Below are 15,063 nucleotides of genomic sequence, written 5' to 3' on the forward strand. Positions count from 1 at the left end.
GGGGAAGGATCAAATTTATAGGCAAGAGGCTTGAGGGATTGAGGGCTAAGATGCAAGGATGGAAAAAAGTTCATGGAGGGCTCAGATTGCATGAGAGGAGAGCACATGGATTGTGCTTCCTTACAACCAATCAGGGAGTGACACATGTCACAGGGTGAGAGGATGGAGGAAAGGGGAAGGATGAGTCAACAAAGGAGGCTCAAGGGATAAAATCTTCATAAAGACCCTCATAATGGCTTGTAAGAGCAATGAAAGGGCTTTAGAAGAGTCATTTATGGCCTAGTGGGATTCATAAAGTTTTATGGTTGGGATATTTTGAGGGAGATGAGAGGAATTTCGACTTGGGCTTGATTAGGAAGGTTCTAAGCTTTCTTAGGCTTGTGCAAATGATTAGAGGATGGATTAGGATGGTTTAGGATTAGCTTAGGGATAGGCAAGTGGATGGCATTTAATGAGGGTGGGGGAAGGAGGAGATATTTGTTAACTTTGGCTTGGGTTAGTAAGTTTTAACCCATGTTTAGGGAATGTGACAAGGTTAGGAGGGGATTAGGATTAGGTTTAAAGACATCTTCTAGAAGAGTCTAGACTTTGGATGAGGATAAAGACTTTCTAGAATAGTCTAGAACTTCCTAGGATGAGGATGAAGACTTTCTAGAAGAGTCTAGAACTTCTTAGGATGATGATAACTTAGATTTTTAGGAAATAAATAAAGTTTTATTTATTTCAAGGGTTTGGGTTGAGGAGATATTTATTAAAACTTTTTTAATAAACATGAGGATTAATATTTAATCTTAATTAAATATTTTGAGTTGGGATTAGGGGTAGGAAATGATGGGATTAGCCTTTAATCAAAATTAAAGAAGGATTAGAAGATTTTGGAAGAGGTTAGTGGTCTTAAGGAAATTGGCCAAGTTTTGGGCAAAAAATAAATTTTTTATTTGTTTTGGGTTTTTTGGTCAATTTATTAATTAAATAATTAATAAATAAGGAAATAATGTTTAAATAAGATTTAAACATTTTTGGGAGGGATTCCTTAATTAAATATTTTTAATTAAGATAAAGGGATTTAATGGCATAAAAATAAATTAATTAATTAATTAAATAATTAATTAATAAATGATGATGTCATCAAATTTTTTCAAAAAATAAAAATACTTTATTTTCTAAAGGTTTTTAGGTGTCTACATTTTGCCCCATCTTTGATGTGATGTCGCAAGTGGCATGGCATCAAAGATAAGAAAATAAGATGCCCAAGGCTAGAGCAGAAGAGGAGAGAATGGACTGCAAGATGCCCCCTCAAGAAGGCGGCGGGGAGAGAAAGCGAGGCTCGACGACTTCTTGAAAAGTACAAGAATTCGAGATGAGCAAGAAGACTCAGATTGGCTTAAGAGAAGAGGTTTAGTTAGCTCAAACTCTCACTACGGGAGAATGATAAAGGGAGAATTAGAGGCACAAGAGGAAGCAAGCTTAAGATCTCAGGGATTGCAGAGGATTAAGGAGCGAAGTGCTATAAAAGGAATCTAGGATGGGGAGATGTATGAGGGGATTAAAAAGTTGATGCAACAAGATTTCAAAGAGTCAGATTGGCGGAAGATGGGTTTTGGAGATCCCTAGGACTAGGATTGTGGATCTCGAAAGATGAGGCTTGGTGAATTGATTTGGATTGGTGGATCCCTAAGACTAGGATTGTGGATCCCTAAAGCTAAAGGTGAGGAGTGATTCAAAGAGATATTGATGCATAAGCTGGGGTAGGAGAGACGGATGCTAGATATGGATGGGGGATAATGGAGATGAAGGGAAACCATTAAAGCTTTTTTGAGCAGGGGGATACTTCAAAGAGAAGTACCACCATGTAGTTGAGCACTAGATTTGCTATAGGACTGTTGGTTAATTGCCAAGGTTACCAAGAACATCAAGGCCTTTTCACCAACTGTCCAGAGGACTAACGGACTAACTCAAAATAAACATGCAAGAATTGCCCCAGCATCACACATGAATCTCAAAAGAATCAGAGTGGAACCAACACTGGGTAACCCACAAGCAGAAAATAAAAACAAACAAAAGACTTGATCAAGACCTTACACCCAGATTGCCCCATTCGTAGTATACCATGATATGGAAGATCGTGGCAACTTTGAGGAGGGAACAAAAAGATTGTTTGGAAAAGATACTTCAAGACCCAAAAGGGAAGATTCCAAATCAAAAGAAAGTGAAAATCCAAAAGAGAAACATTTGCCAACGAGATGGGTAGGACGAGGTATTAACGGACCGAGATCAGACATGAGGAAAGCTATATCGTACAAGGATCTATCGGAGAGCACCTAAGCTGGTGGATCTGGATGAGTGATGCATCTGGCAAGCTGAACTAAGAAGGATAACACTTTGGTGATAGGAGATCTAGCTAAAGGATGCATTGGAATAGCTAACCAAGGGTTGTGCGATGTGTGCAAGAGGCTGATCAAGGAGGAATTGACACAAAATCTGGATAGATACAATGGTACTAAGCTAAAGAGGATGTACAAGCTGACGGACCAAGATATGTTACAAATGTACAAGGTTGTTCATGTTTGGGTTTTGTGAGATGGAAATGTTTGTGAAGGGTGGGATGTCTGCAATAGTTGATAAGTGGATAGGTAGATGGTTTGCGAAAAGCTTAAGTGAAAATGAGATTCTTTGTGTGCATGTGATAGGATACAAACTAGGATACAAGCTTTGGACAAGATTTGGATATACAAGCTATGGTACAACATTTACAAGGTATAATATAGGCTCCATTAGATTTTGGATATTTGGTTGGAACACCAAAGGAACAAGCATGTGTGTTATGGGATGGTGGGTGGATGGATGAGGGATAGGATAGTGATAGATAATGGATTAGTCTTAGTACACAAGGTGCCTGAATTACCAGGTTTTCACCAAGGTACCTATCCAAGGTGCTTGAATTGCCAAGTTTTCACCGTTGGACACTTATTTCTCTTTACTATTTTTTTTTTTTTTGTATTTTTCAAAAGCTGGGTATACTAAGGATCTTCAAGCATAGAACTTCTTGAGATGAATGATGTTAGTAGGATCATTCAAGAGTTCTCCTTCTGGTGTAGATAGTTGATAGGCTTTGGAGCCAAAGGATGCAGTGGCAACATAAGGACCAAGCCATGTAGGTTCAAACTTTCCTTTCTTTTCTCGATTTGCTTGGACTTTCATGTTTTCTTTGAGGACCATGTCGCCCGACTAAAAGTGTCGTGGAAGCACCTTTTTTTTGAAATTCCTTTTGAGACGAGTTTGATAGATTGTGAGATGATCATAGGCTTGTTGTCACTTCTTGTCTAAGAGATCTAGCTGGGTGAGCCGAGCTACTCTGTATTCTTCATCTGATATTTGCCCTTGCATAGATATGCACAAGGAGGGAAGTTCAACCTTGATGGGTAGTACTACTTCAACACCATAGACTAGGGAGTATAGAGTTGTGCCTGTGGATGTACGGAAGGAGGTTCGATAGGCCCATAGGGCTGGATTTATTTGTAGGTGCCAATCGCGGTCGGAATCATTGACAACTTTCTTTAGGATTTTGAAGAGGGTTTTGTTAGTTGCCTCTACCTGGCCATTACCTTGTGGGAAATATGGGCTAAAAAAGCGATGATGGATGCAGAGGGAAGTGCATAATTCTTCCATGTTGAAATTTTCAAAGTTACCTCCATGGTCGGTGAAGATGGTGGATGGGATGTCGAAGCGGCAAACAATGTGGTATAAGATGAACTTGGAGACCTGAACTCCTGTAGCTGAGACGAGAGGGACTGCTTCCACCCACTTAGTGAAATAGTTTGTAGCTGTTATTATCCATTTATGTCCATCAGATGAGAGGGGTGTGATAGTTCCAACTAGATCAAGGCCCCAACAAGTGAAAGGCCAAGGTGGTGCAATAGGCTGTAGATCCTGTGCTGGAGCGTGCACAAGATTTGCATGCTGTTGACATGGGAGTCACTTTTTGACAAAGTCACAAGAGTCTTCTTCAATCGTAGGCCAATAGTAGCCTGCTTTAAGGATTTGTCATGCTAGGACAATACCACTCATGAGGGCACCGCAAAGTTCAGAGTGTACTTCTTTTAACACCATCACGGCCTCATTTTGGTCTAAACATCGAGAGAGAGTATCGTGATAACCCCGACGATATAGGGTATTGGCTATGATAACATAGCGGGATGATTTTTGGATGAGATTTTGGCATTGGGTACGTGTGAGGTGAGGGGATATGATACCATCGTTAAGGTAAGCATGAATCTCATGGTACCAAGGGGATTGGGGACCAAACAAGATACAAACACGATTTGAATCCTGATTCGCATAGGCGGGTGTGAGGAGCTGCTTGACTAAAAACTCATACTGTGTAGCTACTTGGGGAATTTCCAAGAGTGAGCCGATAGTAGCCATAGCATCTACTACTTTGTTCTGTATTCGAGGCACTTGTGTAAACTGAAGCCTTGTAAAATGCTGGGTTAGCTAATCAACTAGCTCTTTGTAGGGTAATAGCTTTTCATCTTTGGTTTGATATTCATTTAGGGCTTGCTTGATGATGAGCTGAGAATCACCAAAGATTTGTAACTCAGCAATGTTCCATTCTGCAGCTATCTTTAATCCTGCTATGAGGGCCTCATATTCAGCTATATTATTGGTGCTAGGGAATTGTAGCTTGAAGGCTTTTGGAATGTAATCTCCTTGAGGTGTGACCAACAATATTCCTACCCCTGATCCATGAGATGTGTATGAGGCATCAAAATAAAGTTTCCATGGGGGCTGTTCTTCAATTAGACAGATATGCTCATCTGGAAATTCTGTGATCAACAGATAAGCATCTATTAGAGGTGCATCAGCTAGGTGATCTGCTATAGCTTTCCCTTTGATTGCCTTTCTGTCCACATACTGGATGTCAAATTCGCTAAGGAGCATAACCCATTTGGCCAAACGGCCTGTAAGTGTTGTTCTGGAGAGCATATACTTGAGAGGGTCGATCTTGGAGACTAGTTGGATGGTATGACTTAGCATGTAGTGGCGAAGCTTTTGAGTTGAGAAAACAACTGCCAAACAAGCTTTTTCCATAGGAGTATAATTGAGTTCATAACCAACTAGGGTTCTACTGATGTAGTAGATGGCTCTTTCTCTGCCGTAGTCATCGAGCTGTACTAGAAGTGCCCCTAGAGCAGTAGGCGTTGTTGATATGTACAAAATCAGGGGATGACCAGGAACTGGTGGAACCAAGATAGGGGGATTGGTGAGATACTGCTTGAGCTGATCGAAGCTGCGCTGACATAAAGGATCCCACTTGAAGTTCTCATCCTTCTTTAGTAAATGTGAAAATGGTGTACACTTATTTGCAAGCTGGGAGATGAAGCGCCAGACGGATTGAAGCTTTCCCTAAAGAGAGCGAAGCTGTCGCAGTGTCTGGGGAGGAGGCATGTCTAAGATAGCCTTGACCTTCTTGGGGTCGATCTCTATACCTTTTTTGGACACAATAAAGCCTGGAAGCTTTCCAAATGTGACCCGAAAGACACACTTCTTGGACTCAGCATGAGATGATATTTGGCTAACCTATCAAAGACTTTCTCCAGGTCAGCAAGATGATCCATGAAGGTATGAGATTTGACCAAGATATCATCGACATAATCCTCCAAAATGCTATGGATGAGATCATGAAAAATGGTTGTCATAGCTCTTTGATAGGTAGCCCCAACATTCTTTAGGCCAAAAGGCATCATGTTGTAGCAAAAGGTTCCCCAAGGGGTAGTGAATGTTGTCTTATGCTGATCCTCTTCTACAATCTTGATTTGATTATACCCAGAAAATCCATCCATGAGGGACAAAATTTCATGTCCAGCTGTAAGGTCTACAATCATATCTATGTTGGGCAAGGGAAAATCATCTTTTGGACAAGCTTTGTTAAGATCTCTGAAATCAGTGCAGATTCTGATGTCACTAGAAGGCTTAGCGATGGGGACCATGTTGGAGATCCACTCTGAATAGTCGATAGGTTATATAACCTTAGCATATAACATTCTTTCTAACTTAGCTTTGACCAGTAATGCCACCTTGGGGTGCATTTTTCTAAGCTTTTGTCTGACAGGCTTGATCTGTGGATCGACTGCAAGATGATGAACTACAAGCTTTGGATCAAGCCCTGGAATGTCCTGATATGACCATGCAAATCGGCCAATGTTCTCTCTTAAGACCTCAAAGAGGAGATCAGCTTGGTCTTGTGATAGGGATGCAACAATGTGAACAAGTCTGGGGATCTCTAAAGAACCGATGTTGACTTCTCTAGTGTCCTCAATTAGAATAGAAGACACCTCTGGTCGATTATCTTGAGGAGGCAATGCTAAATCCTCATGAATTGCTTGTGACTCTAAATTTTCTTGTTAAGGGGTTCTCTTCATTGCCTTAGCTAGTCCTGGTTTCACCTTAGTCCCAGTTTTGGGTGTATCGGAACTAGGTTGGGGATTTTCTCCAAAATACCCCTTGGGATCTAGCTTATAGATATCGGTAGAATCTGGCTTTTTTTTCTTGTGAGGTGTTTCAGCTTCCATGAATCTTAGAAGCGCTTCCTCTAATGTGAACTCATCAATGTGTATGACGCTTGGTTGGTCCCAATCTATGAGTTGTGGATGGGCGAGTGGTAGGTCAATGAGGTGGATGGATAGTTCTTGGAGAATAGAGTCTCTGAGGGAGATTTGGTCTGGGATATCATCGTAGGCTCTCTTTTCAACTTCCTCAAGAATGTCTTCGATTTCGACAAGGTCGCGGTGAATGTTTGAAAAAGTGTGACCGTTCTCATTGGTGCCCCCAGTTGTGGGTATGCCAAAGCCAAGACCTGACTTCGATTCCCACTTGTGTGTGTCGATGGGGCACTGCATGCCTCTTTCTTCTGGTCCTAGACCACCACCTTGATAGTTCCATTTGTCAGCGATGAGCTTATGTTCTTGGGGATACTTTTGGCTAAAGTGATCAAGGCGTGCTTGATTTCTTTGAGGTGCATCCTTATGTAACCAATTGTTGATATCCGAAGTGAGCTCCTCATGAAGAGGGATTTTTGAGGATACAAAGGTTGTTGGGCCAAGCTGTTTGTATTGAGGAGGTGAAATCTCCTTAGCTTTGTGATATGTTGATCGTCCATGGGCATGTGGATCAAGTGGGAGTGCCTCGACAGCAAATGCATCTGAAAGACTATACTCTCCACAGCCTTTGTTATTGATCTTCACGGTCGACAGGGTGGAGGCGAGGATGGTTTCTGGGTCATTATAAGTGTGAGATGAGCTGGTGATGGATGTGCCGATATCAATTCCAGGGCAATGGTTTATATATGAAGCTTCAATCGCATTGCAGTAAGCAAAGGGTTCTGGATCGACATGGATGGTTACCTCAGTGCCTTGATGTGGAAATTTGACGCACTGATGGTAAGTGGATGGGACAACTTTCATGGCATGAATCCATCGGCGACCGAGGAGGATGTTAAATGGTAGGTTTAGATCAATACCATGGCAGATTGTTTCTTGGATGACTGGCCCAACCTTGATTGGCAGCAAAATAGTTCCTTCTGTGGTTCTTTCCAAGTTGTCATAAGCTTTGATGGTGATAACCTCACTGATGATATCTGCCTCAGTATACCCAGCTTGTTTTATGAATTTAAGGGTGCAAATATTCAAGGCTGATCCATTATCTATCATTACTCTTTTCATGGCAAAATTGGATACCATGATGGCTATGCGAAGTGGAAGGGTGTGATCTGGCTCGACCACAGGTATGTCGGTGGGTTTGAATGATAGGGCACATGAGGAGGATAGGTGTCCAACAAGATTATGAAAATCAGTAGCGTTAATATCTAAAGGGAAATGGGATTCTATAAGAGCACTGTCAAGGATGTTCTTGTACACAGGATTGGTGCGAAGAAGGTCTAAAATGGAGATTTGGGCTGGCATGTTCCCAAGGTGTTCCAAGATATTGTACTGGCTTTTTGATGGAGCTGGTGAAATTGGTGGGCCTGTGATGTTAAATCGCACTCTTTGAGTGGTGACTGCACACTCATTGTTTGGTCCTTGGATATTGATAACATTGATAGAAGGCTCTTTCTCGGATATACAACCTATGAGGCTACCATAGTCTATATAGGATGAAGTGTGGTCATTGTTCTTCCCATGTTGTTGGTTTGGCTACAGTTGTTGGTGTTGTTGTTGTTGGCTTGGATAGATAGGTGCTTTTCTAGGATTTTGGTTGTTGTGAGGAGGAAAAGAATTTTGATATATTTGTAAGCCTGCATTGGGAGAGGTTTGGGCACCAACAGTGATTTCTTTGCGATCAATGAGGTCCTACACATAATCTTTCAGTTTCATGCATCTGAGGGTAGTGTGACCTTTTACCCTATGAAATTTGCAGTACTCATTGTCTTTGTACCATGCAGCTTTGGATTGGCTTGGGTTGATTTGCTGGGTAGGAGGAAATTTGATGAGGTTTTCCTTGACTAATTTCTCAAAAATGACATCCAAAGGTTCACCAAGGGGTGTATAATTTCTAGGTGCAGGTTGGAATCTAGGCTTTTGTCCTGCAGCTACATTGATGGCATTAGCTTGATTGCTAGACCCTTGAGAGTTGGTTCTTGGATTGTGGTTTTGATAGCTTTGGTTATTCTGCTATTGGTAGTTGATAGCTTGTTGATTGTTTGATTGATATGGTGGGTTAGATTGATTTTGGGAAGGACCAAAAATATTCACATGTCTAGTGTCAGTGACGCCATCTGTTGTAATGTGCTTGTTTTTTGTTCCAATACCTAGACTTGTCATTGGAATGTGATTGATTTTGGTTGGCTTCCTTGTAAATCTTGACCACACCATCTTTAATGAGTCCTTGCTCAAGGATCATCTTTCTCTTTGATATCTTTGTAGGTCTGCAAACAGTTCATGGTCATGTGGTGAGCCAAGCTCGGATGGGCATTATCAATAAACATTTTCACCAAATGGCGCTCTGGCAAGGTGCAAGATATGTGGGTGGTAAGGGTTTGCCATCTTTGCAGATATTCGGGAAGGCTTTCTCCACCTTTTTGCTTAGTGTGGACAAGATCAACTAAAGATAAATAAGGAAATAATGTTTAAATAAGATTTAAAATTTTTTGGGAGGGATTCCTTAATTAAATATTTTTAATTAAGATAAAGGGATTTAATGGCATAAAAATTAATTAATTAATTAAATAATTAATTAATCAATAAATGATGATGTCGTTAGGAATTTAAAAAAAAATAAAAATACTTTATTTTCTAAAAGTTTTTAGGTGTCTACAGTCTCTAGTAATGCCCCTCTAACTTGTCTCTCTAATCTCTAGATACAACCACTTATCTCTCCAACCCTACTTTCTAGATACTCCTCCTAATCTCTCTCTCTCTCCCTTTATGCTCTCTAGATACACCCCTAATCTCTCTCTCTCTCTCTCTCTCTCTCTCTCTCTCTCTCTCTCTCTCTTGCCTGCTCTCTAGATACACCTCATAATCTCTTTCTCTCTCTCTCTCTCTCTCTCTCCATAAAACATGCCTCTATAAGAAACATAATATGAGCTCCTTCTTGTCTACAGATATGCTCTCTCTCTCTCTCTCTCTCTCTCTCTCTCTCTCTCTCTGGGTGTGTGTATATACATATTATCACTTATAAAAAAATATAATATTATTTCTAGATACTTGTACATATAGGGTTAGGCTAAGGTATATAATTCACTAAATGATTAGTACAATCATATATAGAGTAAGAGTTAAAGTTAGGATCCAAGGTTTACAATTTCATTTATATGACACTCAGTGTTATGGTTAGGGTTAATAAGTGGTTAAATGTTACACTAAAATAAGGAACAGGGTTAAGGGAAGTATGAGATATAGGTGTAGTGTTGGAGTATTTGGAGTACAACTATGGTCAAATTTGGGATATATGTTATACAAATGACTTGAATAGTGGAAAAATTAATTCGTGAAAGGGAAGTTATAAGTCCCAACACAACAATTCAGATGATGTCAAAAGTGTGAAATAATATATAAGAGTCAATTTTAGAAAAAATATTTCTCCATGATGATGTGAGAACATTATATATTGTTGAATTTTTAATAATGCTAATGCAATTTTTATTGCAATGATTAAGAATTGTAATCAATAAATCTCCCTATCATTAAGGAATCTATTTAGACTTATGATTTTCTTTCTTAATTAATATATTTAGTAGCCACATCCATTGAAGAAATTTTTTGTACAATAATAAATTTATTTTGTCTTGTTCTCTTCTCCATGAAAGTTACATTGAACAATGGGGAAATAAAATTGCCAATACAACTAATTAGAAGTAAAAATTTGAAACCGGAGACAAGAATGAACTATATACAAAAAATATATCTGTGATGGTGTAAATACATATCACATTCTTCAATGATTAGGATTCTTTTGTGACCTTTATTTGAACAATGATTGTGAAATACTCCTTTCATCATTGAGGGAAACCCATCCACTTTTGTAGATGTGTCACATAGAAATTTTTATGCATCTTCCATATGCATTTCTTCCATTTCCTCAACATAGTTAATTGGAAATATTGCTTCTCTACAACTTTAATTATAGTTGTGTGCGCCTCTTTAATTATTTGTAGGCATTTGTCAAACTCAATCTTGAAGAAATCATCTGAGATCATTGAAGTAGTTAGGCTCTAGTATCCAATAATGTTTGATTCTCTATTTAAGGTATCCATAACTCAAATAGTAACCTGCAAACTTATAAACAAAAATCAACATATGGAAATAATCATAATGAAAAAGTATTAATAGTTAACATAAATTATTTCAAATGAATAATGTTCAAAATAACATAAATAAAAATCAAAACTATTTCAAATGAAATAGTTAGATTGTAATGTTTGAAATATGGTGGCATTGTCTTCCACTTTTCAAACATTACAAACATAAATATTAATAAAAATCTATATATAGTATGAAAAATATTTAAATAAAACACATATATAATTTAATTAAATAATGACAATATAAACTAAATATATGATTCGTTTATTTTAAATTAATCACTAACTTTAATAAAATACAAATTTTATTGATAAGGTGACCTTCTTGTCCACATCAATGATTAAATTTAATTATGAAACATTAAAAATATAAATATTTTGAAACATGCAAATATAAAACTATTATGAAACATACAAATCTAAAACATGGAAACCAAAAGTATTTTGAAATATGCAAATCTAAAACTAATGTAAAACATGGAAATGTAAAACTAAATTGAAACATGCACATTAAAAATCTGCAAAAGAAATGTATTATCAAGTATCTAAATCAAATAGTTTTTGAATCCTAAATCTAAATCAAACATACAAGGCTAAACTATATGAAACTTTAATCTACTCCTGTTCAAAAACTCTAATTGCTCCAATAATCTCCATCTCTTCATCCTTGCAAAAACACAAAATGAAAATGAAATGAGGAGCCTTTGTTTTATAATTTATGAGAGAACCCTCAGATCCCCCAATAGATGTCTTTTGACATTCCATGAATTTGTTTCAAATTCCCACACTCACAAAAAAAAAAAAAGCATGAATGTGCATGCAAAAATATATTTAACAAAAAGAAAATGTTTTATATTTAAAATTTTAATTAAGTTATTTCAGCCCTATTTTCTTGGGTTCTATTTTTTTGGCCTTATTTTTTCAAGTCCTATTATTTTGGTATCCATTTGGCTTAATATTATTTTGGCTAGCTATTATTTCGAGAATTTTATTTTATTTTATAATTTAATAATGATAAAATATATACTAAATATATGATTTATCTACTTTAAATAAATCATTAACTTTAATAAAATATAAATTGTATTGATATGGTGGCATTCTCATCTAGATTAATGATAAAATTATGCTTTGAAACATGAAAATATAAATACTTAAAAACATGCAAATGTAAAACTATTGTGAAGCATTCAAATCTAAAACAGGCAAACCAAAACTATTTTGAAATATAAAAATATAAAACTAATATGAAACATGCAAATATAAAACTAATTTGAAACATGCACTTTAAAATATGTAAATGAAAAGTATTATAAAATATACAAATCAAATAGATTTTGAATACAAATCTAAATCTAAATCAAACATGCAAGACTAAATTATTAAATGCAAGCCTAAATAGTTATGAATAGAATTCTAAATTTAAATGAAATTAATTAAAATTGAAATCTAAATCAAAGTAGAATATTATAACTAATTTTGAATTTCAGTTTACATCTACATCTAAATCTAAATGAAAATGTAAATAAAAAATAGAAATCTCACCTGCAAAAATGTTACTCTAAAACTTCAATCTACTCCTATTCAAAAACTCCAATCTAATCCTCCAATAACCTCCACCTCTTCCTTCCTGCAAAAACATAAAATGAAAATGAAATGAGGAGCCTTGGTTTTATAACTTTTGAGAGGCTCCTCATATCCGCCAATAGATGTCTCTTCACATTCCACGAATTTGTTTCAAATTCCCCTACTCCCCACAAAAAAAGCATGAATGTGCATGTAAAATTATATTGAACAAAAAAAAAATCATATTGAAATTATTTCGCCCCTATTTTTTTGGGCCTTATTTTTTGGTCCCTATTTTTTCGGGCCCTACTTTTTCGGGCACTATTATTTCGGGCTTATTATTTTGGCCAGCTATTATTTCGGAAATTCTTTTTTAATATTTAATTTGGAAGTTTGTAACCGCTCCCAATTCTATTTTATTGACGAAGAATCTTTTTTGGCATATTCTCGTGCTGGATATTTGTGCTGTGATTGTATAGAATGCCTCTTGGTGTAATTATTTTATTATAATAATGTGATCTTGTATATTGTCAAAGTTAAACCCTTGTCTTTTTTTCTCTTTACCTATCTATGACAAATTCTTGCATCCATGTGTTCTTCAGGGTTTCATGAATTTATATTGATCAAATTCTACAACAGCAAAAAACAAAGTAAGTCTACAAGTCACCCAAATTCCAAATTTACAAATCTAAGAAAAAAATTGCACTGCGACTCAAAGTCCCTAAGGAATAGGTCAACCTGGGTCATCCTATTTTGGAATAGTTGGACCTAGGTTAACCTATTCTAGACTCAGTCAACCTAGGACCTATTCTAGACTTAGTCAACCTACGTTAACATATCCCAAAAAGAGAAGACAATGAATTATGATAGTAACATTGAAAAATTAATCCTTATTGGTTATTATGACTCTAGTAAAGCCTATTGGTTGTATGATCGTAATGGGGGTGAATTAAAATCTCTAAAGATATGTCAAATTAAAATAAGTGTTTCACCTTTCAACCTTTTTCCATGTTGGTTTATTAGAAGAGAGACATGGTAGTGACACATCATCATACTTACCCAAAAATGTTGAGCTAGAATTCAAAATTCCTATTGAATCTATGTACAAGAAAGGAAAGATATTAACGAGCCAAATTTAGGTTTAATGTACACTCTACAATTGACAAGTATTATCCAAAGGTAACACTTGTAGTAAGCTTGAAAAATAACCTACTCTACCCTAACCAGTAACAAGACAAATGCTAAATAAATTCATTCACTAGTTGGCTAAAATAGTTGACTTTATTCTTAAAAGTGCCATGATTAACATACTTAAAGGCAAATATCAAAATATGGATAAATGAATAATATTGAATCATTTGATGCAACATCTATTAAGGAATGAAAATGGTGTGACTTAATTCACATTGTTGATTGAAAGTATCAACGTTTGGGATTGAATCAACATGTTGCATTTGATCGTCTCCATAATCATCTTCATGTTCAAGTGCTAGTTTGAATGGTGACTCCTTCCTTGACTTGAGCTAGGAAAAATACTTGATTGCAAAACCTCTTGAAAGCAAAAACTTTAAGCTTGATTTGTTGGCTTTTATAGTGTTTCTCCTTTTTGTTGGTTCATCATGGTTACCATGCATTATTACAACCATGCCAACTCTTCCTCCATGGTCAAGGAGTCCCCTCCTTTTGTTAAGGTAGCTAAAAGTTCATAACAACTATCAACTTGCTAAATGCTCTTGAGAAATGGATCCATCTTGCATTCATGCTTAGAATCATTAGGAAAAATGCATATACTCTGAATTTTCAGTAGCAAGGTTCTCACAAAAAACTTTTACAGTACTATAAAAATAATCTTCTAAGCTTTGGTTAGCTACCATCTCATTGATATATTTTATCTTGGCTTTGAATCATCAGCACCATTAGCTTTGGATGGGTGGGTGAACCCTAGTGAGACCCTTATTCCGGCCACAGAGACCCTCCATCATCTACGGACAACCCGTACCAAGTAGTCCCCAAGGTGCTCTAAGTGCATTTTGAGGTTGATCTTCTAAGGGTTGTAACTCGGAGCTCATGAGGGCTATCGATGAAAAGTTGAATTCTACAAGATGGTGATGCTGAGGCCTAAAATAACTTATCTCATTTTTGAGAGATCAAATTCCATTTGGATTTAGCACAGTGATTTTGCTTGATGCCAAAACTCCCAATGTGCCTTAGTTCATAGGTGCACCACAACATAACTTTGAAATCGTTGATCTTGGCATCAAATCATCAGCAACATTAGCTCCAAATGGGCGGGTGAACCCTAGTGACACCCTTGTTCTAGCCATAGAGACCATCCATCATCCGCAGGCAGCCCATACCGAGTAGTCTCTAAGGTGCTTTAAGTGCATTTCAAGGTCGATCTTCTAAGGGTCGTAACTTAGACCTTGTGAGGGCTATCGATGAAACCTCAAATTCTACAAGATAGTGATGCCAAGGCCTAAAATAACCTATCTCATTTTTGAGAGATCACATTCTATTTGGATTCAACACAACAATCTCGCTCGATGCCAAAACTCCTAGTGTGCCTCAGTTCATAGGTGCACTAGAGCGTAACTTTGAAACCGTTGATCTTGGCATCGAATAATCAATGCCATTAGCTTCATATGGGTGGATGAACCCTAGTGACACCCTTGTTTCAGCGACAGAGACCATCCATC

This window comes from Cupressus sempervirens, chromosome 5, assembly GCF_028749045.1.
Source record: "Cupressus sempervirens isolate cs-2001-9-10 chromosome 5, ASM2874904v1, whole genome shotgun sequence".
NCBI lineage: Eukaryota > Viridiplantae > Streptophyta > Pinopsida > Cupressales > Cupressaceae > Cupressus > Cupressus sempervirens.